Source organism: Diabrotica virgifera, chromosome 1 (assembly GCF_917563875.1).
Source record: "Diabrotica virgifera virgifera chromosome 1, PGI_DIABVI_V3a".
Taxonomy (NCBI): Eukaryota; Metazoa; Arthropoda; class Insecta; order Coleoptera; family Chrysomelidae; genus Diabrotica; species Diabrotica virgifera.
Genome location: NC_065443.1, coordinates 289,488,610 through 289,515,506, shown reverse-complemented (window position 1 = coordinate 289,515,506; position 26,897 = coordinate 289,488,610). Strand labels below are relative to the sequence as shown.

Genomic DNA, 26,897 nt, shown 5'->3' with positions numbered 1-26,897 from the left:
TGTGTTTCATTCGGTTTGGTCTCTTTTGTTCGATCGAAATGGTAAATAATCTTTTGGAAAATTGTTTTGTTACATTTTTGTAGCTCCGCATTCGAATCAGTCTTATTGCTCGTTCATAGAAATTAAATTGTCTATTACTTGTGCTACAACGAATAAAAATTGCTACTCTAAACTTCCTAGGTTTTCACCCGACGACGTCATGGAAAGTAGAAACGGAAGTCGATATTTGAACTTTTCGTGTAACTTTGCGTCGATTGATCTACGATTTCATTCATTTTTTTTTCACTAACTTCTGCACAGCGTCCTGGCATGCTTTCAGCCACATTTCGAATAGCTTCTTGATCTAGTTGTTCTGATTCATCGACGAGAATTTTCTCGAAGTGTTGTAGGTTTATTAGTAGCTGACGATCCTTCAAACGCTTCCCGAGTATATCTCAAATGTGTCCAATGGGATTTAAATCTGGACTCTCCGCTGGCCACGCCATAACCTTAATGTTGCACTATCTTGGTCATATGCGCTCTCGCATTATCTTGCTGAAGCATAAATTCTGGAACCATATTTTCAGCAAATGATACATGATGAAGGCACGAAAAATTAGATACCTAGGCTATATTCTGAGAGGGGAAAATACGCAATTCCTCAACTAATCATCCAAGGAAGTCCAATCAATAGTCTACAATAATAAACGAGGTCAGTCTATTTACGTCAGAGAAATAAGGCAAGAATATACCATGTTCGGGACACTTGAGCAGCCAGGCTGCACATGGGTTTTTTGGGTACTATATACCTAATATATTATAAATACAAAAATGCACGTCACAGTTCGGACGAGAATTTTAGTTATTAACAAATAAGCGTCAAAAATGGCAGTTTTTTTCGTTTAAATCGCTACAGGTAAAAATAAGGTAATTAAATATATTGTTTATAGTATCCTTCTTTTAGTAGATGAGCAAAGGTTTAAAATCAGTTTTTGAATTTAAATCCGATTTTTTGTTGCTTCGGAAATTTCAAAAAAAAATTTTAATTTCGAAAATAAAAAAATTGCTATAACTTTTGCGAAAATGACCTTAAGATATTCATATTGCAAAAAAGTTAACTCAAACGGTCCATAAAATGCACAAAAAATTTTAAGACGATTCGTCATTATTCAATTTGCTTATCCCAAAGAGCTTTTTTTTGCAATGTTATTAAATATATTGTTTATAGTATCCTTCTTTTAGTATAGGAGCAAAGGTTTAAAATGGCAGTTTTTGAATTTAAATCCGATTGTTTGTTGCTTCGGAAATTTCAAAAAAAAAATTAAATTTCGAAAATAAAAAAATTGCTATAACTTTTGCGAAAATGACCTTAAGACTTTTATATAGCAAAAAAGGTGACTCAAACAGTCCATATAATGCACAAAAAATTTTAAGACAATTCGTCAATTATTTTAAATATTATTCAATTTGTTTATCCCAAAGAGCTTTTTTGCAATGTTATTGTTTATAAACCAATAATGGTATAGCAATTTTGTGGAAACCCAGTGAAAGAAGAATAGTTATGTCTTCAAAGCTTTAAAAACAAATCATTAAAAAGTCATTTTTATTATTCCGAAAACATTTTTCTAAAGTAGGGTCATTTTTGGTTTATAAACAATTTGAATAACTTTGTTAATATTGACTCTAGACTAAAACTACTTTGGTATTTGCAAAGCTGGTATTTTTACACGAATTTTCTAAAAATCTTTGTCACCTAGGTTAATCAGACTCAAAGTTAGCCTCTTTTTTTATTTAATTCACAGCTACTTTGTTTATAACAATTAAGCAACCTAACTAGCGCCTTTTGAAGTTCAAGGTATATAGTTTATGTGTAAAGTTTGACTAAACTTTGAACTTCAATAAAGTGGTTATTAAAGCTTTAAAAATTACGTCTTAACGAAATCGATTCGTGGTCGGTGGAGGAGAATAATTATTAAAATCCGTGCACTCAAAAAATTAAATTGATTCTTCAAACAGATGCTGCAGTTAATATCTCCGGAGCTTTTTGATGGATTTTTATCATATTTTTTTAAATTTGTATGTACTAGTAGTCTTATAGAGTACGTTATGTACACATATCCTCACCTAACATTACAAAATGTTATTGGGAACCCCCCTTCTCACTAAGGGATATAAAAAATAGATTACGACCGATTCTAAGACCTACCGAATATACATATAAAATTTCATAACAATCGGTCCAGCGGTCTCAGAGAAGTATGGCAACTAACAGATAGGCAACAAATATATAATATATGGCTATTAAAAAATAGGGGTTGGTGATATAATAGTGAAAATTAAGAGTTGTATGTATTTTTTAATTCTACAGCATATAGAATTAATGTAGACAATTTTGTCCAAAAAAATAAAAAGAAAATGTCAAGGGGCAACCCCCTTATAATTTATGGGCATGAAAAATAGATTAGAACCTAATCTCAGTCCTACAGGATATACGTGTAAAATTTCATAAAAATCGGTCAAGCCGTTTCGGAGGGGTATGGTAACTAACACTGTCACAGGAGAATTTTATGTATATAGAAGTAACTGTGAATTAAATAATAAAAGTGGCTAGCTTTGACCGCAATTAACCTAGGCAAAAAGATTTTTTTTGAAAATTCGTCTAAAAATACCAGCATTTGAAATCCCAAAGTAGATTTACTCTACAGTCAATATTATCAAAGGTTTTCAAATTTTCTTAAGCCAAAAATGACTACTTTTGTAAAATGTTTTCGGAATGATAAAAATGACTTTTCATAGAGTTTTTAACGCTTTTAAAACATAAGTGTTCTTCTTTCACGTGGTTTTCATAGAATTGTTGTATCATTATTATTTTCTAAACAATAACATTACAAAGAAAAGCTCTTTTGGAAAACAAATTGAATAAAATTTAAACTAATTAACGAATCGTCATGCAATTTTTTGTGCATGATATGTACTGGTTGTTTCAACTTTTCGTGCAATATTAAAGTCTTAAGTTAATGTTCGCAAAAGTTATAGTAAATTTTTTATTCTCGAAATTTTAGTTTTATTTTGCAATTAGCGAAGCAACAAATGATCGGAACAAAATTAAAAAACCGCTATTTTGAACGTTTGCTCATCTACTAAAAGATGAATACACTAAATATATTTAATTACCTGTAGGGATTTAAAAAAAAAACTGCCATTTTTGACGCGTATTTGTTAATAACTAAAATTCTCGTCCGAACTGTGACGGGCATTTTTGTATTTATAATGTATTAGGTATATAGTACCCACAAAACCCATTTTCAACCTCGCTGCTCGAGTGTCCCGACAAAAACTTTATTTCTCTGGACTAATTTGCCGTATTAATAAAACACTGGTTACTAAACAATATAGTCTAAGATACGATATAAGGTCGATTTGCACCGATCTCTTTTATGGATAAAAATTATTGGAAAATATGTAATTTAGCATGTTATCAACTACAAAAAACAAGGGTAGCCCGATCTAATCTTGTTCTAACTATAATTAGTTGATAATTAAAAAATTACATTTTTTTTAATATTTAAAAAAAATTCGACCCGTGCAGATATTATTTCAAATTTTCTAGGTCATTCTAAACAAAAATGGTCTTTTGTAAATTTTCTCTAAATTTGATCGTTTTCTAGTTATAAACAATTTAAAACTGAAAAAAGAACGAAATATGCCGATTTTCAAGGCTCAAAAACATAATTATAAAATATCATTTTTGAAACTACAAAGTACCTAAATTCAAGTTCAAACCTTCATCTATCAGTTCTTGATAAGCCTTTTGGACTTATTCTATTCTGAAACATTGTTTTTAGTTATTAATACCCGTCTCCCCATAAGAAACCTTCCTCATTAACAATTAAAAAATATGTTTTAGAATAAAACCTGGCTAAAGTTCTTATCGGAACCTGATAGAAAAAGGTTTGAACTTGAATTTGTGTACTCGATGATTACAAAAATCATATTTTTTACTTGTGTTTTTGAGCCTTGAAAATTGTCATCTTTCGTTCTTTTTTCAGTTTTAAATTGTTTATAACTCGAAAACGATCAACTTTAGAGAAAAACTACAAAAGACCTTTTTTGTTTAGAATGATCCAAAAATCTGAAATATTATCTGTCCGGGTCGAATTTTTTTTAAATTAATAAAAACAATGTCATTTTTGAATCATTAATTAAATATTGTTAGAACAAGATTAGATCGGGCACCCCTGGTTTTTTGTAATTGCTAACATGATAAATTATATATCCAATAATTATTATCCATTAAACAGATCGGTGCAAAGCGACCTTATATCGGATCCTATACTAATACATTTGCGGTAAATTTACGAAAAATAAAAAGCTAAACAAACAACTTACGTACGACACTTTTTGCTGGCGTCGTGGAATTTTAAATGTGTTTCATTCGGCTTGGTCTCTTTTGTTCGATCGAAATGGTAAATAAATTTTTGGAAAATTGTTTTGTTACAGGTGAACCGAAATAGGAATAGACGTTGTGCGCTAGCAGGGTGCGTTCAGTTGATCGACAATTGCTTAGCTGTAGATGTGGATAGTTTTACAATAGGGACGACTCGCGATATTGACAAGTTTTGTATAAAATCTTAATTTTTAATAATTTTTAATAACAGTGATTTTGAATTTTCCAATTATTTTAATTTTTTTCATAATAACAGTTTTGAAAAATTGGAAAAAACAATGTCGAATAGTGAGTTTTAGTAAATACAATAGAATTGTTATAAAATTTCACAAAATAGGGGTCAGTTAGGAAATATTCAAATTGAAATAATTTTATTTATTGCCTATTGCATCAATTATGGTAGGGGAGCCCAAGCGTGGATTTTCGCAGTTACTCGAGCGCGTCAGATTATCATATGGGGAGAAACCTGGTACCCTGCAGGTGTACCTCTACCACATATTGGCTCTTAACACAGGGAAGTTCGTTAAGGAGGCCCGAAAAAAAAATCTATCCTTAAAAATACTCGAAATTGTCAGATTAAGATAAGGTAAGTTAAGTACATGCAAAAGGGTGTATATTTCAAAAATCTGACAATTTGAGCGGGGCGTAAGGAAATGGGCGAGTCAAAAAGTTTCACAAAAAAAAGCGAATACTTCGCGAAATAAACATCAAATCGAAAAACTAAGAAATACGTCTTCAATATTTTTCAAAAATCTATCGATTGGTACTAAACATGACCCCCACGGAGAGGGGTGGGGGGTTAATTTAAAATCTTAAATGGGACCCCAAAATTTTTATTGCAGATTTGGATTCTTTACGTAAAAATAAGCAACTTTTATTCGAGAGATTTTTTCGAATTATGGATAGATGGCGCTATAATCACAAAAAACCATTGTTGGAAATGGAAAATTAAATTAAAAAATGGCAAGTCCCCACTAAAATTGAAAATTTTACTTAACTTTTTTTGGTTTTAAGGCCTAATAATCACAGCCCAATAGGTCCCCATAACGCTCGAGTGGCTGTAAATTTAGCATATTTTGCTCCTCTACCAACAGAAAATGGTGAAGACTGCTTGAGACAGCTTAACCTAATATTATAGTTTTAAGAAGTCACACCAGAAACTGCAAACCAAACCCAGAATGGGATAATCCCCCACACGAAAAGGATCCTCAAGTGAAAACAGCTACAGCTTCATCGGGAGCGTATAGCTTGTATTCATAATAAATATAAAGCGTGTCCCAAAAGTAGCGGAACGGTCGAATATTTCGCGAAATGAACATCGGATCGAAAAATACGTGTTCAATAATTTTCAAAAATCTATAGAATTACTCTAACGACGACCGCCCACACCACCCCCGCGAGGTGTGGTGGGGGTAACTTTAAAATCTTAAATGGAAACCCCCAGTTTTTATTGCAGATTTGGAGTCCTAACGTAAAGGTAAGTAACGTTTATTCGAGATATTTTTTCGAATTGCACATAGATGGTGCTATAAACGGAAATAATGGTTTAATGTGACACCATAGGTAAATTGTAGAAACGGTCGAATATCTCGAGAAATGCACTTCCAAATGAAAAACCAAAAAAATGCATGTTTAATATTTTTTAAAAATCTATCGATAACACCAAACATGAAATTTTATTTTCCATCAAAATGAAAATACATTTTTGCACCACGTAAGACTCATATCAGCTCTTTTGTAGCCGGAATATTCTAGCCACATATGTCCATAAGTCCATAATATGAAAGCTATTACCGACAGACCTTTGCCTTTGTTGCATTGTGAACATATTTATTATTACTCAATCTAGTGAAGTTATTCTGATCCGGATACGAATAAAATGAACCACAAGTTAATACCTATTTCCGAAAGTTCATCGTTATATTAGAATTTTGTTTAAATAATTTTCGCTCAAAACTTTCTACAACACACAAATGATGATATAAAAAACTAATGGCCAAATTAAAGTTGCATATACCGGATATGGATCGGATCAGTTAATCTAGAATACGAATGAACAACTTTACTGTTACCAACGAAGCATTGATTATTTTTGTCCTATTATACAATGCAAACACAATTTTAAATATAAATACATTATATTGGAAGCTAATGTTCTGCAATAAAATGAAAATTCAAGCTTTTTAAATAAAACACACAGCAGCTAACTCAGCGTTCCCTAATGATAGTTGTTGCTCACAATAAATGCAGCGCATTGTATATTTTTGCCTGGAAATTATAATGGAAACATTGATAACCATAACCATATACTTTTCGTGTTCCATTAAAAAAGACATAATGGAAAAAAATAAAGTGCTTGTTTCGATTTAATAAATTATGTAATGGAGGAAGCACTTCGCACGCGAACTGCCCGGTACAATGGACTCCATTATTTTGTTTTGTTCTAAAAATAACCTGTACATTTGGATACAGCGATTAAGGTATTTTTCTATCAATTGTCTGGCAATTTCCATATTGGCATTTTTTCTTCACCATTCTTTCAAGACATTACTGTAATTTGCTTAGTAATTTACGAACCAACAAAAGAATTTTAAGCACCTTTATATTATATTTGATATATACAGAAAGGTTCAAAATTATGGAATAAATTCATTTTTTCGTGAATGGGCCACTCTGAAGAAAAATCCCAAGACTGGTCGATTTTTATTTTTAAATTATGATCTTTTGACATATATACCTATGTATAAATTTCCCGTAAATTTACACACTGTACAAATATTCTCAATATTTCTAACCGTGAACCAGTTTCTTCTCCATACCTTCAACTATTCTTTCCGCCAAATACTGCCGCTATAAAACAATGAGTTACAAAAAACGATTCTGTTAGCAACGTTTGCCAAGAGCACACCGAAAGTTAAGAGCTCCTGACAATGCAGTTTTCGTCTGTTTTTCAACAAATCTAACCAAATAATTAGTATCAGTGGCCATAACAACTTGGCCGTAAGTGATTAGTGCCAAATGTGAAATCAGTCGTAGCTGTAACTACTGTAAGTAACAAAGATAATATGTAATATTATTTAAACACCTATCATCAAAGTCACGGTGTTTCCATAGCATCTAAACGGTTTGCTGTTCCAACAAGTTAAACTCTACGCAGTATAAACTGTGTCGCAATTAAACGTCTAATTTAAACATATTATAATATCTGATATCTCTCACTTATTCTTCTATTCATTTAACTCTTCAATATACTTATTTTTTATTGTTATATAAACAACATTGTGTTTAATTACCTACCAACCATCCCTATCCCTTGTAAAGCGTAATCCTTACAGATGCTGGATTCCCAGCTGGTCCTTCCAGAAAAAAAAAGAAAAATTCCCAAAACCTCTGTGCGAAAACCGAACATTGAACCAGCCGAGTTCGCTACGGCGAACTTCTTAATCGCACAACTTATGCCATAATAGTGACGTCATCCATGTGGGCCTGATGACGTAATTCATGATTTTTTTAAATGGAAATAGGGGTCGTGTGGTAGCATATTCGAAAGTTTATTAAATTCTCTATTCAGTAATATAAGAATACCTAAAGATTCTAGGGATGAGAAGATGAAGGCAAGTTGCCCGGAATCGACAGGAGTGGCGACTTCTTTGCGAGCAGGTCAAGATCTACAACGGATTGTCGAGCCACTTATGATGATGATGATTCTTTAGTATAAACATCAACATCATTATTTATACAGAGTGGCCAAAAATAATTTTTTAATTAAAATAATTGACGCAAAAAGAAGAATTTATGTAATTTATTTACATCAATAGTCAGCTATTGAAACAACCCAGATCTATTAAATTATATCCTAAGTTCAAAATTTATGAATCCTATTCATGAAAAACACTTATAATAAACTACTGTGCAATGTAATTCGACAACAGTACAGAGAATCCGCAAGATTATAGTAAAGTCAAAAAAAAGAGATTTGTCATAATTGTTTCATTCACTGTCTAAATATGCCTGTATATGAAAAAAACGTTTTCACTTCTTGATCTCACAACTCACCTTCAGTTCGGTCGGTTGACAACTTCAAAAATCGGTACAACTTCCCAACGATATATCCTCCATAATCTCCATACCACTTGCATATTGACGATTTTGTCCTGTTTGTGCGTCATGTCTCTTGACGACGACAGGACTTCATATGGCACGAATCAATACTGGAAAGTAGATTATTGCATTCCGAATATCTGGCCGATAGTGTCTATTCTAATAATTTCATAGCTGACACCTGAGAAGCAGTCGAGGGAAATGGCCGAAATCTGGAAATGAAGGAATCTATTATTATTAATATTTACACCTGCTATAATACTTATTGAAATAAGGAAACAATCTTAACCTAAACTTATACTAAATTTACAATCAAGATGCAGTAAAAATAAACAACCCAAGACACGTTAAATGCTACTAGGAGCACTCCCAAATCATAATTTACAATGTATATACACTGTGGGCCGAAATAAAGGAGTACATTTTTTAGTTGAAAATAACTTTTTTGTTTTTTTGGGCGATTTAATTTCTTTTTGCAGGGCTAATAGCCTAACATGTTCTCAAAATGATTGCAAATTTGGAAACAAAAATGACGTACAGGTTCGGACTTAAAAACTGATGTAACGGTGCATTTGAGCTCGTTGCAAATAAAACCTGTCGTAGCTAAAATTTAACTGGTATGCTCTTTTGGTAGGTTAACTATCCAGAATACTTCAGTAAACATAAAATTTTTCAAAATTACCGGATACGCAAAATATCATTTTTTAATTTAAATAATGTTCCGAAAGCGTCTTCGCCATAAAATTTAAAATAATCCCGAATTTGTAAAATATCGATTTTTTCTTGAATTGGGAAATCTTATTCGAGTACTTTTCTAATATTTTCACCAGAACGAAACCCCCTTAACATTAAATTACATCTTTTCCATCGTGTTTGCCTCATATTAGCAGTAATTTGTGTTAAATGTCTTAAGAATTTTTCAAACGCTCAAATATGTCAATTATACTTAGTAAGCCATGACTGCTTAGGTTGCCATTGAATTTGTTTGACATTTATAGTTAAATAAGTAAATTGGCCAGTTTATAATGCCACTTTTAAGCAAAGAGGACAGCATGTTAATTAAATATTACCGTGAAAAATATAATTTTGGTGCAAGAAAAATAGTAAATGCATTTCCTGAGAAAAATTGGCATATTGGAACGATAGGAAAGTTCTTAAGACATCTAAAGGAAACCCATGGGTCCATTCAACATAAAAGTGGAAGAGGAAGGAAGCGAACCTCAAGAACTGAAGAAAATATTGCTAGAGTAAAGGTTGTTTATGAAATATGCAACCTAGCCAATCTGTTGGAACAAGAAAAATCGCAAAAGAAACTAACTAGGATTTCCCGCACATCAGTTCGAAGAATCATTAAAGAAGATTGTCATCTTAAAGTATTTAAAAAAGTTTACTGCCAAAGACTTACTGCCAATGTAAGAGAAAAATTACTGGAAAGATGTAATTTGCAACTAAGAAGATTCCGCTCTCGTGAAAACATTAGGAAAATATGGTTTTCATATGGAAAAATGTTTAATTTACGGCCTCCTAAAAATACCCAAAATAATAGGGTGTATTCTGATGTACAATTTAAAAGAGAAATTCCACTAGAGCATCTTTTATTTGAAAAAAGTCATTTCTCAAAATGTGTAATGATCTCTGTTGCAGTATCCATGTTGGGAAAATCTCGTCTGATTTTTGTTGATGCCGGGGTAAAACTTAATTCAGAAACAAATTAGTAACAAATCTTGCAGCACCTATTACCTGAAATTGAAGAAGTATGTGATGATTACACTTTACACCACGATGGTGCTCCTTCGCACACTTCTCACAATACAAGAATATTATTAATCGAAAATTGACTGGACTATATTGAGCGAGAGATGTGGCCACCTAACAGCCCAGAATTAAATTCGGTTAACTATTCTATTTGGGGAATTTTCGAACAAAATTTGTATGACGGACAACAATTTGAAACCATCGAACAGCTCAAAGAAATAATGCAGTTTGTTTGGAACAATTTTGAACAGGGTGTAGTAAATGGGACTATCAATTTATGGCGCAGATGGCTCCAAGAAGTGGTAAACAATAATGATGGCCACATTCATAATATTTTAGTCTAAGTTTTAAAATTATTAAACTGTTTTCATAAATGTGTGTGTGTTTTTGTGTTTTATTGGCACTGGTTTTCACAACCAACTGGCCAGTCAATTTCGTAATTGTTTTTTAGACTATAACTATCACTAACTCAGGGGAGTAATGTGTAGTGTGTGTGTTGAGTAAGTGTCTTGTTACTTTGCAAAGTCGACGTAATTTTGTTAAAATGTTATGTTTGCCTAATTTAATTAAAAAATGATAATTTGCGAATCCGAAAATTTTAAAATATTTTATTTTTACTGAAGTGTTCTGGATAGTTAACCTTCCAAAAGAGTATATCAGTTCAATTTTAGCTAAGGCAGTTTTCATTTGCAACGAGCTCAAATGCACCGTTACATATTGAGCATTTATTGGGCTATTAGCCCTGCAAAAATAAATTAAATCGCCCAAAAAACAAAAAAGTTATTTTCAACTAAAAAATGTACTCCTTTATTTCGGCCCACAGTGTACATTGTAAATCCCAAATCATGATTTCCAAAGTTTATACATTGTAAATTATGATTCGGGAGTGCTCTTAGTAGCATTTAACGTGTCTTGGTTTGTTTATTTCTACTGCATCTTGATTGTAAATTTAGTATAATATTCACATACAATCTTAAATGCCTGGTTGCACCAACAGATCTTAAGCTCCAGCTTAGCTAAGCTCTACTTATAGATAGGGCCTCCTTGAGTATCACTTACGTTGCACCATAATTTTAGATTATTACCTTATTATCAATTATATCTATTATTATATTATGGTATTCTTATTGTAATATATTTTAATTATATTATATTAATTCTTATGATATTCTCGACTTAAGCCTAAGATCTGTTGGTGCAACCGGGCATAACTACGAAGTGGTACGCCGTTTCAATTACGTAGGTTCTGTTATCACAAAAGATGGTACCTAAATGAATAGAAGAAATTCGTCTGGAAAGATACGACCATAATCAAAAACATTAAACTGCGAGTCTTTGAAATGTAGCTGTATCGTAGAATGATACACGTAACCTGGACAGCACGCCGGACAAATATCTCAATATTAAACATAACTCGACATCAACACTAGACTTACCCAAACATCAACCAAAATATATTGAGGTATTTTGTAAACATCGTCTCGAGAAGAATAATATTGCACATATCAGATAATAAGTAGAGAACACGGACTGGATCTCAATACGAAAAAAAAAACAAAGTATGTGGTAATCAGTAGGTAAACGCGAAATATTAAACACACAGCTTTTGGTTAAGAGGATGGGTACGTATTTTCGGCTGCAATGCTATTCAAATGAGGATTTATTTTTTTCGAATCCTGAGAAAACTAATAAGTATTTTTGAAAAATTTAAACGCAGAATGAAAGATTACGTTATTAGAGATGGCCGAAAGTCCCTGAGAACTTCTATAATGTTTATTTTAATAAGTTACAGAAGTGAAAAACTAAAAGAAAATTTAGTGTGATTTTTAATTTCAAATATCTCATTCAAAATAAACTTTTTATTTATTCAAGGGACTTTCGGCCCTCGGTAATATATTAGTCTTCCATTCTACGTTTAAATTTTTTAAAAGTATTTACTAGTTTTTTAAGGATTCGAAAAAATGGACACCATGTCCGTGATAATATTTTCCAAATTTATCTTTGTCTTACAACGCACTCAGTCGAATAGAATATTGTCAGCATATTTTCAGTCAGAGGGTCACAATCAGTGACAATTATTTTAAATATTTGACATGGCATCGGGAATATTTTGAGTTGTTGATTAAATAATATTGATATACACTGTGTCCGTAAAATATGGAACAAATTCTTTTTTAGCTAAACAGAGTATTTTAAGAAATAATCCTGAAAAACGTCGATTTTTGATTTTAATTTACCGTATTTTAAAATAATATTTTAATATACAGGGTGAATTACTTTCGAGTAATGACGTCACCGTCATTTTTTTTAAATGGAACATCCCCATTTTGTTTCAATTTTCGGATTACTCTAGCTGAGCTGATTCCAAAAATGTATCACATGTTGATTCAAATTGGTACAGGGTGGACAAAAATACAATAGCTTTGTGTGTGTTCATAAAGTATCGCGTTAGTTAAATTAACAATATTATCAAAAATACTTATTGTATTTTTGATATTTTATTTAATTTTTGATTTTAATTAATTTTTGATATTGTTTAATTTAATATTTTAATTTAATATCAAAAATTAATTAAAATTTAATATTATGAGTACACACAAAACTATTGTATTTTTGTCCACCCTGTACCAATTTGAATCAACATGTGATACATTTTTGGAATCAGCTCAGCTAGAGTAATCCGAAAATTGAGACAAAATGGGGGTGTTCCATTTAAAAAAAATTACGGTGACGTCATTACTCGAAAGTAGTTCACCCTTTATATTAGAATATTATTTTAAAATACGGTAAATTAAAATCAAAAATCGACGTGTTTCAGGATTATTTCTTAAAATGCTCTGTTTAGCTAAAAAAGAATATGTTCCATACTTTACGGACACAGTGTATAGTGTATTTGATTAATAATTTGTGTAAGACGTGAACTTAATAAAAATTTATTTATTGTGTATTATTTGTGGAAGATCCAAGCAGAGAATATAGTCTAGGTGCCAAATAGAGGTCACCGTGTCCTTTTCAATTCTGATAAAAAAACTCGACGGTTTCTTATGGATTTTTGGCTGCTGATTATGAATTTCGAGGGTGGATTTCGATCCGAGTGGTCAAAAAATTGTTATAAACAATTTAATTGTTTATAAGGCTCTGGATCATAAACTAAAAGAGGTGAAAAATATGTGTCAAATCAAATTTGTTCCCTAATAAAAAACGAAGAAAAAACCGTTCACCAAACTTAAATCCAACAATTAGAACTCAGGATATTGTAAAACTAGTGCACAATGCAAATTGCAAATTGCAAAATAAGTATTTTTCGAAGCTTTATCGATCGTAACTCGGTTTCTACGCATGCACATGAGCCTTAGAAGGTCTCATTTAAAACTTAATTAATAGGCTTCCAAACAAAGTCTGTTAAATTACTTTATCTGTATTTGTTTTAAAGTTATAACCGTTTGAAGTTATAATTTTCTTTAAAAAATTGTACATTAATTTTTTTTATAAAGGTTTCAAGCAAATTTGAGCTATAAACATTTATACTTTAATTAAAAATAATGATAGAAAAACTCAGGAGGAACATTTTGAGCTTACGAAATTGTTCGTAAGTTTATTTTTGGCCAAGGTATCGATATTTTAATAGCGCTCTATGAGGAGCAAGATCGGCTCACAGCGTAAATCTCTATCGATATCTTGGCCAAAAATAAACCGACGAACACTTTTCTAAGCTCAAACTATTCCTTTTGAGTTCTTCTATTATTAATGTATGTTAATTAAAGTATAAATGTTTATTGCCCAAATTTACTAAAAACCCTTATACACAAATTAATAATGTACAATTTTTTATGAAAATTATAACTTCAAACGAGTATAACTTCAAAACAAATAAAGATAAAGTAATTTGACAAACTTTGTTTGAAAGTCTATTAATTAAGCTTAAAATGAGACTCTTAAAATTGAAAAGCTCGTTTGCATACGTAGAAGCCGAGTTACGATCGATAAAGCGTCGGAAAATACTTACTTGACTGTGAGCCGATATTTAGCCTCATAGCGACCGATAAAATATCTATATCTTGTCCAAAAATAAACTCACGAACCTTTTTTTTAAGCTCAAATTGTTCCTTTTGAGTTCTTCTATCATTATTGTTAATTAAATTATAAATGTTTCTAGCTTAAATTTGCTTGAAACCCTTATAAACAAATTAATGTACAATTTTTTTAAGAAAATTATAATTTCAAACGGGTATAACTTTAAAACAAATGAAGATAAAGTAATTTAGCAAACTTTGTTTGGAAGCCTATTAATTACGTTTTAAAATGAGACCTTCTAAGACTCATTTACATGCGTAGAAGCCGAGTTAAGATCGATAAAGCTTCGAAAAATACTTATTTCGCAATTTGCAATTTGCATTGTGCAATAATTTTACAATATCTTGAGTTCTAATTGTTGGATTTAAGTTTACTAAACGTTTTTTTCTTCGTTTTTTATTAAGGAACAAATTTTATTAGAAACATCTTTTTATCTCTTTTAGTTTATGAGCCAGAGCCTTATAAACAATTAAATTGTTTATAACAATTTTTTGACCACACAGATCGAAATCCACCCTCGAAATTCGTAATTAGCAGCCAAAAATCCATAAAAACTCGTTGAGTTTGTCCATCAGAATTGAAAAGGACACGATGACCCCTCTGGCGCCTAGACTAACACATCAGCATAATATATTCGGTGATCCAAGTATTTTGTTGTTAAAGATGTTCAAAATTGTAAGCGTTCCCTAGTAACAATATATTATTAAAAAATCACTTTAACACTTTTCCTATTTTCTCGATTGAGTATTAGTTTTTGTTGTACATATAAATTATTACAATCACTGAATACATGGTTAGTGAAAAAATTATCACATTTATTAACTGAATTAATAATTAACAAATATACAAATAACAGCCATCTCTTTAGGTTAATGATGACATTTTCAAGTAGAATGACATTCTAGTAATGTTTACATATCCATACCAGTGTGAATTTTACTACACGTAATTTGCCGTGTAAAGGCAGAAAAAGTAGGGATAGCCGTAAAATATTTGCGAATTATGTACCCATGCCGGTATAGACTCTTCATGTACTCTCCGATTTAACAAAGAAATTGAGAATGTTTTTAATTCATTTACTCTTTTGTGGAGTACTTAGGAAACCTTCTCGTTGGAACTTTACCACGCTGAGCAGATGTGACGTGAATTATTTAAAATTCCCTCATCTTAATGTTCATCTCGGCACCCGTATGACTTTTAATTTTTGGAAGTCGCGGAGGTAGTAACCAGAGAGTTTCTATCTGTTGTGAATCTAGTGGTATGAGAACGATATTTATTGTCTTTTTTTTTACTACTGGATTGAGAACTTAGTTTGTATCTCATTTTTATTTCTTTCATAGCGTTGACTATTGGTTTTCCCTTTTCATTTTTTTTAAGGTTTCCGTGTATTGTGTCCGTGATATATATGTAAGTTGTGCCTATATTCTTCGGTAATACCACATCTCAAAGCTAGCAACTCTTTTTGAGTTCCATCCGTATTTGTCCAGGCTTAAACTCCATATAAGAGGATAGCGACTATGTAGCATCTCAATACTATTCTTCTCATTTATATTTCCAGTTCTTCGTTTTATTTGGTAATTAAGCTACTTTCCACAAAAATATTACCATACATAATATACATATATAATTTCCACCATTATTTAACTTCTAATCCACACCCCATTCCCACTCACGTGCAAAGAAGATGGTCGATGAATGTTTTTTCTGGAATTCTTGAAAGTCATGTGATCGGACCTAATTTTTCAGGGATCATGTTAACGGAGAAATGTATCTACATTTTCTGGGCACGGAATTGCCGAAATTGTTGAAATCAATACTGTTGACCCATACGTCAGAGAATGTGGATATTACATGATGGTGCTACAGAGCATCAAAATTTTCTAGTGAATGAGCATTTAAATCATAATTTTCCTGAAGGGTGGATTAGAAAGGGAGGAGCCATAAAGTGGCCTCGGCGAGCTCCAGAGTTGAACAAGCTAGACTTTTTGTCTGGGAATTATATAAAATATTAGGTGTGTAAAACACCAGCTATAACTAAATAAGCTATAAAGGAGGGAATTAGAAATCAATGTATGAGATTAAACATAAATATTTTATGAGGCTATTTTGATATCTCCCACTAGTTCCATCCCTCCTTGTGGAGTATTGGGCGCTTATGCGTTTCTTGGCCAAAAGTGTAAGATTGCTGTCAGGCCGGGACAGCGCATCTTCTTTTGATTGTATTCTCTGGAGAAACTGTGTATAGTAATAATGAGTTATCCGCAACCGTGAAGAGAAGAGACGTTTATGCAGTGCAAGTGACCTTAAGGGTTTTTGTTAACTCTGTTATACTGTACTAGTTCTTTTCGTGTTCTTTTCGTGAAAACAATCTTTTCGTGGTCCCTCGTTGTTGTTATGTTTAGCTGTTTTCTGGTCTTATTCTCTTTCTTTTCCCCTCTGGTTGGTATTCAACTGCTTGTCTTGCTATATTGCTTTGATCTTCCTCAAGGTGTGGTCAATTCATTTTCTTTTTTTTCCTTGAGTGTAGTAGAGATGTTAGTTTGCTTTGTTCTTTTCCATAGTTCTGTATTAGTTATGCTGTTGGGCTAGTAGTATATTTTCAGGATTTTTCTTAGAGATTTGTTTATAAAAGGTTGAGAGGCTATTTTGATAATTTATTATAAACCATTTATTTGATATTCTTGTTATTTTTATTATGTAAATTAACAGTAATTGCATTTAATTTTATTTGTATATTAAACATTACTTTACTTATTATTGATTTATTAATTGGCATACAATTTAGATATTGCATAATGTGTGGGATGCGAATATCTATTAGCTTCACAGTCTAATTGTCAAAGTCTTAGTTAATAGGTCTTTATTACTATTTTACACATCAATAATCTTAACTACTTCGGTAATTTAATATCTCATCCAATATTAACAAATTAAGGATCAGTCTAGACTAAATTATTAAATTATTTCGACCAATCCTGTATAACAAATTTAAATATTTCACTATGTTATATATGAATAAATTTCTTGATGTCAATATAAAATTTTCACAATTCTACAGGGTGTTAATGTTGCTACGAAATTATAAAAAAATAATTATCTTTTAAACTATCTTCATACTTCGTTTCACATTACAAAATCTTATACTGCAAAGACGAGAACATCAGTAGGAGTAAAAATTATAAAGATTTACAGGGTGTTCTAATAAATAAAAGATAAGTTTGTTATACCATGTCAGTATGAGTGGCCCTGTTTATTTCAACATATTTTCAAAGTATGGTCCTATCTATGCTCGAACTTTTACCTTCATACATTTTTTTCGTATCTCTGATGACAAATATGTCGACAATATAATTTTACATTCAAATAAGATAATTTGACATTTCCATTTCTACTTCGGAAATCGTTTTAAAAATTTCCGAAGTGGAAATAGAAACGTCAAATAAGTTATTTTAAAGCCAAGTTGTGACTTATTCCCACTAAAAATAGTAAACCACATTTGAAGACCTTGGGACCACGAGGGGGCATGCCACCAAACAATATTTTGGAGAAAACATCATTTTAAACTTATTTTCAAATCCTGAAATCCAGTTTTTAAAATTTTCTTGGTAGTAAGGCTCATAATCGTTGGGAAATATGATATTAAATACACAATAAAAGTAACACAAATGTTTATTTAACGGTTTTTGAACATTTTTTGAAAAAATTTGAGGCTTATCCCCTTTTGTATAAAAAATTATATTCTAAAATATGAACATAAAATGCAACAATAAAATAATTCAGTTGTCAATATTTTCAATATCTAAAAAGTCGTCCAAATGTTCAATTTTCTTCCAGTGGTTCATTATTCTCAGTATCTGGTAGAATTTGTTGGCAAGCACCAATTTTTGCCTACACTGTTTTTTGCAACCGCAAGGTGCACCTAATTTTTTTGGTTCTATTTTCTTCCCTTTTGTATTTATATACATTATACATATTCGTAAACTAGATTCTTTTTAGTCTTGCGCTTAATTTTTATGTCGTTGGGTATCCTTGTGTCTCCATCTAGAAGGCGCCTTCTTTTCTGGAGTTGGCAAGAGAACTCGAGAAGTCTGTGGGGTATAAACCTATTCGTTTCCCTAAAATGAAGTAGGTATTTTACTAAAAAGGTATAAGTCACAAAAAACCTTTAGAACAATCCTAATATTTTTAGGTTCGAAAAATATAACATAAGGGGACAAGACACACAGTAAATAAACTTACTGTTCCTGAGTTTATATTTTCCCAATCGCTGCTACTTCCGGATACTGTATAGTCTTTGTCATCTTCGCTTTTATTTAAAAATGCATCTTGGTCACTGTGTTCAGAATTAAACTCAGAAAAGTCTATTTTCCGTTTACATACACGGGAATGTTCCGCCGCCATGTTGATTACTACTGTGGCTTGTCTGCTTCTGTTGCAATATAAAGTAATAGTGACACAACGGGACTTAACTACAGCGGCGCCATCTATGAGAAAACTGCTAAAATTCTCTGTTTGGGACATTAATATGGCCTTAAAGCGTGCGATTTCTACTCTAACTAACTCATTTTTGACGAAATTGTTGCTTGTCCCCTTCTGGTCCCAAGGTCTTCATTTAACAAGCTAGTATAATACTCTGCGAAACCAATTGTAATTTATTGTTACTAATGCCCGGATTACACGAGGCTAGTTTTTCAAGCTAGGATAGCAAACTGGCGATTTTAAACTAGCAAGCTAGTATTACTAGCTTCATGTATACAGAACTAGCTTCGGGTGTAGGCTAGTAAGCTAGTGAGAAAGACAGTAAGCCAGTGTCTTAAGTTAGGATAGTTTAATAGCATTTAGTTCTATTTTGTTAAGCTACGTGCGTCCCTATCTACTGGTTTTACTATCCTGGCTTGTGTACCACCCTCGTCTGGCCGGCAAAGCTAGTGTTCTCGAACGGCAAGTGCGTAGTGTCGACCTGTTTTATTTTTTTAAAGAGATAACCACGTACTTCTTGAACTAATATGCCAAAATTAAGTACCGAGATTAATTTAGAGTTTGTACAAATGTATCGTGAGGAAGAATGTCTGTGGAACGCCACTATTCCATGTAAAGATAAGTCTATTCGTGATTCAGCATTACAAAAAATAATTGGCAAATTGTTGGAACTCGGCATAGACATGTCTATCAAAGACATAAAAATGAAGATAAGATATTTACGAGTAACTTACTGTCAGAAACTCACACGAATTGAAAAATAAACTAGGTCTCGCAGTAATACTAGCTACTGTCTAGCTACATGTAAACCATTCTAGTATGCGCCAAGCCAGAACAGTAACTCAGGCTAGGATACCGGGATATTTAGCTTGCTATCCTAGCTTGAAAAACTAGTCTCGTGTAATCCGGGCTTAAGAAGTTGATAAAACCGAAAGATCTAATAAAATAACAGTAACTTATATCTTCGTGATTTACTTAACAATTTGGCAGACACCACACTGTATTTTGGATCTTGGACAGGATTGTTGTTGAATATTTTAACCAAATACTCTGGCGCCATTAATATTTCATAACAATATTATTTGCCCCATTTATGCACTAGCTTAACCTATTTTAATAATTAAATTATCACTTTTAATGGCCTATTAATATAAATTTCCTTCTATGTATTTGATTAAGTTATAATTAGAGCTCGGGAAATATGCACTTAAAAAACCCTAAAATATGCATGCAAATATGCACAAATAAGAGTTGAAATATGCACTTAAATAGGCTTTTATACATTTAATGCATATAAATAAACAACACGGTAATCCTTGTTTTGAAAGTTTTTAATTATTTATTTGATGCCAATGGACTGTCGAGGCATTTAAACTAAATAAAAAAATATTTATTGAAATTTCTATAACCTACATCATTATATTCATTTATTCTTTATATTTATCATCATTCTTTATTATTTATTATTACAACTATTATTAAAACTGTACATTATTAAACGTTTTTCTAAATTTTCTACAGAAAAACAGCCGTAGGTATTAGGTCTGGATCCCGCGTTTGAAAAAAAAGTTGATTAATAGCAAGCTGAAAATTTGTTAATAGTTTAAGGGTGTCTAATCGGACAAATATTGATATATGGGAACACTGGAACAGGGGAAGTTTTAAATGTGAAACCGGTTAAAAATTTGGAACGGTCAGACCACGAAAACGGCACATTTATTTTATCCGACAGAACAGACTTAAACTCTCCGAACAGAGATTAAACTCTCATGCAAAAATCAGACTGCTATTTATCACCAAATGGGCGTTTAAATGAGTGTAACATGTAGAATATGTCAAATGACAGGAATTATGACAGGTGATAAATAGCAGTCTGATTTTTGCATGAGAGTTTAATCTCTGTTCGGAGAGTTTAAGTCTGTTCTGTCGGACAAAATAAATGTGCCGTTTCGTGGTCTGACCGTTCCAAATTTTTAAACTTTTCCACAATTAAAACTGCCCCTGTTACAGTGTTTTCATATATCAAAGTTTATTCGACTAGACACCCTTAAGCTATTAACAAATTTTCAGCTTGCTATTAATCAACTTTTTTTTCATACGCGGGATCCAGACCTATATATCTGATTGTAACTGTTTAAGCATACACGGAAAAACTTCTTTCTACTTCACATGAAGTTAAAGAAGCAAACTTAAAATATTGTTTAATTGAGGGTTCTACCTATAAAATTAAATTATCATCACATTTCCCCATCTTAATAATATTTTTTTTAATTATTTTGTGATATTCCTCATTTTTATTTAACGCCGTGCAGAATTTTTGATACACTTTGTTGGTTTCACTAAGGTGTTTAATTATTGCATTTAATGAATTGATAATTTCAATACTTTAGTCTAAAGAAAGGTTTCACTTTTCTAATTTAGTAATTGGCTAAACAATATTTAGAAAATTGGTTTGGATATGTGTCAAATTACTTTTTAATAACGGTTTTTTAAAACATCCACACATTTTTCATAGCACCTGAGTGACGTATACATCGAAACTACAAATGACGTCTCTAATTCCCCCAAAAAAATCGGTTATGAAATTTACACAATTTACCCATGTTCTCCATCTATAGTTATCACAGGTTCAGGTGGTAAAAGCATATACGTAAACGATCTTTAGACACCTATAATCGCAGAAGGGCTTTTAAAAATATGTTTTTATTTTTGATCGAAGGGTATTGACCATTGGAAATTTCATTAACAGTTTGTAGCCTCCTGCTACTCTATTTGTAGCAGAAGCGTGCTCTAGACAAGTAACAAATTTGAAAAAATATTTTTAAATGTTGTCCACTTTTGGTCATAGGGTGCAGAATAACTTAACAATAACAAAATGTTTTCACTAACAAAATGTGACTGCATATTGTAGAGTCTCCTTCGTCTCCTTTATTCGTCGCCTTATAAATTGTAAAAGGCAGATATTAATGATATTACCAGAAAGTGGTTCCACGAGATTTTTCAGATTTATTGTTGAGATCTGAGACTTCTCATTTCTCTTTAAAATGCATCTATGCAAAAAAATGTAAAAAAGTCTAAAGATGTGCAATTTTAATAAACGCATATGCACTTACAAAATTTATCCAAAATATGCACTTAATATGCATTTTGCATATTTCCCGACCTCTAGTTATAATTAAACCCATTTGAACTGATAACTACAAACATTTGTTAGTTCGCTAGGTAATTTATTTAATCTTTGGATAATATTCGTATAACAAAATTGTGTTTAAACTTCAAGTTGTCTCAACAAGTGTTGAGAAAAATGTCTCAACACTTGTCTCAAAAATGAACTAAGGGCTAATACACTAAAATTTGCCATATGGAATGCTAATGGCTTGACACAACACAAACATGAGTTGTATGCATTTATAGTTAATCACCAATTAGACATAACACTGATTTCAGAAACACACTTCACGAAAAAAAGTTTCATAAAATTTCACAACTATAAAATATATCACACAACACATCCAGATGGAACTGCACATGGTGGGACAGCAATCATTATAAGAAACAACATCAAACATTACCAGACAACTCACAATCAAAAAGCACATATTCAGGCCACAAATGTAGTTGTAGAAGATTGGACAGGACCTATAACTTTTTCAGCTATATATTGTCCACCAAAACATTCAATTAAACAACCAGAATATAAAACCTTTTTTGATACACTTGGACCTAGGTTTATTTGTGGCGGAGACTACAATTCAAAACATCTAATGTGGGGATCTAGACTTATTAATACCAAAGGTCGTGAACTACAAAAAGAAATACTAATAGATAATCTGAAAATAGTAACCACAAGGGAGCTAACCCACTGGCCTACAGACCCTGCGAAAATTCCAGATCTCCTCGATTTTGCTATAGTGAGAGGAATAAATGAAAAACACTTTAAGCCAAAGTCTTGTTACGATTTATCCTCTGACCATTCACCTGTTATCATAACTGTAAGCAAAAACGTAACAACAATAGAAAGGAGCTGTATATTACACAACAACAAAACAAATTAGAGTTATTTTAGATATCAAGTAAATAATCAAAACAATTTAGACATCCCACTAAAGACCGATAAACAAATCGAACAAGCAGTAGAACATTTTAACACAGTTTTACAGGAAGCAGCATGGAACTCAACACCATTACCTACAAATCGACATATGAACAAAAACTGTTCCAATGCAATACATGAAAAAATAATTGAGAAAAGAAGACTCAGAAAACAATGGCAATTATCAAGATCACCTCAAAGTAAAACGAACCCCAATAAAGCACAAAAAGACCTAAAAAAATTGATAATAGCAGAAAAAAATGCAAGCTTTCAGGAATACCTACAAAAACTAGATGCAACTCAAGCCACTGACTACTTGTTATGGAAGGCTACAAGGACTCTACGACGGCAGAACTATACAGTCCCACCACTAAGAACACAAACAGGACAATGGTCGAGAGGTCCTCTAAAAAAAAAGCCGAAACATTTGCGACACACCTTAAAAAAGTCTTTACACCAAATGAGGGAAATTACTCACTACAAACTGAAGAAGAAATTATTTCGATACTCACACAACCTTATCAACTAGAACTTCCTGAAAAAAGATTCACAAAAAATGAGGTAAAAAATATGAAACAACACAACATCGATCCAAAAAAGGCTCCAGGATACGACCTGATTACAGGAAAAACTCTTCAGCAACTCCCAGAGAAAGGCTTCCAATTTCTGACACAGTTATTTAACTCTATAATGAGAGTAGGTCATTTCCCATCACAATGGAAACTAGCATAATAACAATGATACTAAAGCCAGGAAAAGAGCCAGAAAGTGTACAGTCCTACCGTCCTATTAGTCTTCTTCCAGTGGTATCCAAAGTTTTTAAAAAGCTGACACTTACTAAGCTAATGCCTATACTAGAAAACAAAAAACTAATACCACCACACCAATTTGGGTTTATAAAACAACATTCAACAATACAACAGGTACATAGAATTGTAGAGAGAATCAACGAGCACTTTGAAAATAATAGGTACTGTTCGGCGGTATTTCTGGACGTAAGTCAGGCATTTGATAAAGTCTATTATTAGAACCTATTATGTAAACTAAAACAGAATTTACCTACAAATTACTATATACTATTAAAGTCATATATCACCAACAGAAACTTCCAGGTAAAGTATGAGAATGAATACACAAACATACAAAAAATTCTCGCTGGGGTGCCCAAGGAAGTGTACTAGGACCTATATTATACCTTATATTCACTGCTGACTTACCGACAGATACACATATCACTACAGCCATATTTGCGGATGATACGGCAATACAATCATCGAATAAAAATCCCAAAATAGCCTCAGAAATCTTACAAAATAATCTAAATAAAATTCAACAATGGATGACAAAATGGAGAGTCAAAATTAATGAAAACAAATCGCTACACCTAACATTTACGGCTGTATACTTAAACGGTAAAGGAATTACACAAAAGGATGAAGTCAAATATCTAGGTATGTACTTGGACAGAAGATTAAACTGGAGGAAGCATATATTTACTAAGCGAAAACAACTGGGTCATAAGTTAAGAACCATATATTGGCTGTTGGGCAAAAAATCAAAACTATCAACTGAAAATAAAATATTAATCTACAAATCCATCCTAAAACCAGTGTGGACGCTGTTTACTTTATTCACTTAATCTTCCATTTCTGTTTCGAGCTATTCGTAGCTACATGTGGTAATGACAATCATTAAAAGTCATTAAACACGTCAATTTAGATTACATGTGACTACCAACGGTTTTGTAACTAATCATTATTATTTTTTTAGTAACTAATCATTATTCCCGTCTCTTACTAACTTTAATGTTATTTGCGAGACTTTGACACACTTTTCCTGGACCACTGTATCCCAAGCTGTCTAAACCAATTTTCTCTACATGAAAAAATACTTATTTTTAAAATCAAACAGCCCATAAAACTTTCGCGGTGTTTATATAGAACGAATTTGACGATATTAGAACAGGAAATATAATGAGCAAACTTTTGTTGTGAAACTCCAAAACTTTCTGAGTGGTGGCTCGCAGAATAACTGGATTAAAAAAGTTTGAAAGCGGTTTTAAATACAAAGGGATTTTAGTGCGAAATAATGTAGGAAAGGAGTAAATAGTGTAGAAGATGTAACATGGGAAAGTTAATTTGCCCTGCTCAGATATTTACAGTACAGTCATATTAACAACTTTTCATGAATAGGATAGTTATAGCTCGAACTCTAAAAAATCACCAAAAATGTCAACATTGTTTACAAAGTTGAGAGTTTAGGGAAATAAAGAACACCGGCACTTTTCTTATGTAAATATTTGAATAGCTCTGACGTATCTATCTGAAGTATCTGGCAACCTCAAAAACACTAATTTAAATATGAGTTTTTAAGACTCGAAAATGCGTATTTTCGCATTTTTCAGATTTTAAATCGGTTATAAATCAAAATCTATCAATTTTTGAGAAAATTTATAAGATACTTTTCTTGTTTAGAATGGCCCACGAAACTTAAAAATATACAGGGTGAGTTTTTAGTGCGGGATCGGTCGATAATTCCATTACGGTATAGAATATCGAAAAAAGGTATTTAGAAAAAATGTCGACAATAATATTCTCCACGCTTAGAAAATATGTCCATGTCTACAGGGTGATCAATAACAGCGTGGTATACCAAACATATAATTTTTTAAATGGGACACCCTATATATTTTTTCATATTTATATTCCCCTCATTATTCTTGTTCATATAATATATGGTTTTGTATTACTATACAGAGTATTTAACAAGTTATGACCATTTTTATTTCGAAATCACTATGAGATTAACACCCTGTATATAAAGAAGTAATTCATAGACAATAATTTGATTTATGTAATAAGATAAACAATATACTGTAGTTTTTAAATTAAGTCCAATTGAAATCATTGACGAATGTTTGTATACAGGGTGAACTACAAAAACAAATTACGATTTTCTCTATTTTTTTTAATGGATTACCCTATATTTTATTTTTCAAAAATATTATATTTATTATAATCTTTCATTTTTATATATATCCTATATCTAAACTTATTACTTTCGGAGATATTTTTAGTTTTCTTCAACTTTCGGGAATACATTCAATTTTTCTAGTAGAAATAAGTTGGTATTGAATGATAATTAAACAAAATTATTTTTATTCAATAAATAACTAACACAAAATATAAACCATAGCAATATTCAATGAATGTATCAATAAATGTGATATTACGGAATTATCATATTTCCCTAATATACAAGAATCATACAATTCCTACAAAAAAATATAGGTATCTTTTGTATAATAAAATTACAAGATTATTTTTATTTAATAAACAACTCACACAAAACATAAATCAAAACAATATACAACTAATTTAATAGTTTTTAGATTATTATATCAACAGCATTCTAAGCCAAGAAGTTTTTAGTAACACATTCCTAATTGCAGATTGTGACCCGCAGTTATTAATAATATAATTTTCATATTAAATTTCATTGATATGCATCAAGAAATCCCTACTTTGTTAACACTCAAACTAGGTGATCTATAAATGTTTAAGGTGATATTATTAGAGATTATGTGATTGGTCCACATTTTTTGACGGTTGAGGTTTTTATACGACGGTGCTCCAGTTCTTCCAAAATTGATTTTTTTCAAGTGGGGCTATATAAAAAAATCCTTGTATACCAGAAGCATCCAACAACGCTTGATGATATGAAAAATAGAATAAAAGAAGCTTTTAATAATATTGACTTACAAAAATGTTAGAAATGTGGCTCGCTCATTTGAATATCTGTTACAATATTGCATAGACGTTGAAAGTGGTCATTTTCAACATTTACTTTAGACTTATATACTTAACATCACATTAATTGGTACATTCATTAAATTTTGTTATGGTTTATTATTTTTTTGTTAGTTATTTATTGAATGAAAATATTTGTTATATTATTACATAATACTTA

The 26,897-nt window shown here is 31.5% G+C and overlaps 1 protein-coding gene across 3 annotated transcripts in view; it reads right to left on the bottom strand.

Moving 5' to 3' along the window:
• Positions 1-26,897, bottom strand: part of LOC114332203 (eye-specific diacylglycerol kinase) — a 1,074,450-nt gene that overhangs the window by 634,106 nt on the left and 413,447 nt on the right. For all 3 annotated transcript variants that reach the window (XM_050642118.1, XM_050642119.1, XM_050642120.1), the window contains exon 3: positions 8,483-8,739. The gene's annotated coding sequence lies outside the window, so the exon portion shown is untranslated. The remainder of the gene's footprint in view (positions 1-8,482; positions 8,740-26,897) is intronic.